This window comes from Propithecus coquereli, unplaced genomic scaffold (assembly GCF_000956105.1).
Source record: "Propithecus coquereli isolate 6110/MARCELLA unplaced genomic scaffold, Pcoq_1.0 Scaffold111, whole genome shotgun sequence".
Lineage (NCBI taxonomy): Eukaryota > Metazoa > Chordata > Mammalia > Primates > Indriidae > Propithecus > Propithecus coquereli.
In genome coordinates this window covers 1,423,765-1,425,723 of record NW_012135081.1, presented here as the reverse complement: position 1 = coordinate 1,425,723, position 1,959 = coordinate 1,423,765, and the positions used below count along the sequence as shown (strand labels likewise).

The 1,959-nt window shown below is 35.6% G+C and overlaps 1 protein-coding gene across 1 annotated transcript in view; it reads left to right on the top strand.

Annotated features, from left to right (window-relative positions):
• The window catches only part of FAM186A (family with sequence similarity 186, member A), a 55,030-nt gene that overhangs the window by 50,224 nt on the left and 2,847 nt on the right, over nt 1-1,959 (top strand). The gene's annotated exons all lie outside the window — the stretch shown is intronic.

Here is a 1,959-nt window from a genome sequence, read left to right as displayed (position 1 = left end):
ATTTCTGTAGAGCCTCTGTAAGTGACTGTTTCATATTTAAATGCTAAAATATAGTTTTAGAATTGTGTTCCCACATGATCAATGAAATATGCCTGAGCAGGGATGATAGGGAGGATGTAAAATTAGACCGGATGATGATAATGAGACATTTCATTTCCAAGAATATTAAAGAAAGTAAAGGTACTAAATGTTGTGGTGACTAGATAGGATTATTTAATTCATTAACATTTTTTAAATATCCACTACTGGTGGGGCCTGTGTTAGTGCCAGGGGCGTGGAGGGTGGAAGGATACAAAGATGGATAAGCCATATCCCTGCCTTCAAGGCACCCAAAGTCTAGTCAGAGAGACAGTCAAAGAAATGATCATATAGTGTGATGGGGAAAGAGCAATGATGGCACATGTACAAAATGTATACAAGAGCACAGAGCGGGGGAGAGTTAGGTAAAGCTTCTTGGAGTTCAGAACTCTGAACTGTGTCTCAAAGAAACAGTAAAAGTCAGTAAGACAGAGATGTCAGGGAGTGTAGCAGAGTGGAGAAAAGCAGCAGGAAGAAGCAGTGTGTGTGCATGCGTGTGTTGTGTAGGAACTACTTTGTTGCTGGTAAAAGACAAAGAATAAGCAAGATGTGGAAAGAGATGAGACTGGAAAGGTAAGCCAAAAAAAGAGAATCCTAAATGACATGCTAAGGAACTTATATTTCGTTCTGGACTTGATAGAGGATAACTGAAGAATTCTTAGCAAGGGAAGTAAAATGCCAATAATGTGGAGGATGGATTTAAGGAGAGTAAAGCTTCATGCAGAGGCATAAGTTAGGAGAAGATAGCATCCACCTAAAAGTTTTGAAGGAATAGAAGGTAGAAAGGAATTTCTAGTCAAATATGTCCTATTGTCTTAAAGGGATTCTATTTTAGGGTGGTATTTCAATAGCATAACTCCTATTAAAGGAAGGCATCCATGTCAGGCAAGCTGGTAGAGTCTAAATAAAAAGTAGAATCACTGCATTCTTAAAACAAAAACTGATAGACTAAAGGAAATATAAATTTTGTAGGAGAATCAAACTTGTCTAATCTAGAATTATTTGAGGAAATATTGCATCGACAAGGAGAAACTAAACCAAAATAAAATTATTTAAATTTAGTTATGTACATACAGGGACTTATAATGCACCTATGACAAACAGGAACTTTAGAAATATGATTGCATTTAACTTGCAGATGGGGAATCAGGTTCAGAAAGTTCATCCTGTTTGCCCAAGTCACAGAGCAAAGTGGTAGAACTGAATTCAAAAAACCCATTCCAAAGTCCTATACTATACTACATATTACATTATGTTGCCTTGAAGTAGTAAATTGTCATAGTCTTATATTCAAATCCTAATTGTGCTTTTTCTTACACGTAGGCTTTGTGAGTCAGGCAGACTTTGGCTTGAGTTTCCAGTTCTGAACCTCTCTGAGACTTAAACGTGCTGTTTATAAAATGGATGTAATAATACTTGCTTCAAAGAATGGTTAAGAGGATTAAATAAGATAACATATGTAAAGTTTCTAGCACAATGACTGACTTATAAGACCTGTCAGTAAATGTAAAGCATCTTCCATATAAAAAACAATATTCCTTAGAGTGGGGGAAATGTTTATCATGTAGATGGGATTGGCAAAGAAAGGGGAAGCAAAAGTAAAGAGGATGAATGGCCATAATTCTAGATAAAGGCTTTTAAATAATGAGACACCACAGTGGTTACCACTGGACTGAGTATTCGGATTATTAAAATGAATTATCTCTAAAAATGCATAAGCAACAAAATCCCTAAGTTTGAAATGAGACTAAACTTTTCCAAGGAATGAAATACAATTTCAATAAGGAAAAATTATGGGGAAAATCTCAAAAGACTATGTAAGTAGAAAAATGGCAGGAAAGATTTGGTGTGGAAAAAAGAGGCTTATTGGAAAATTCAAAA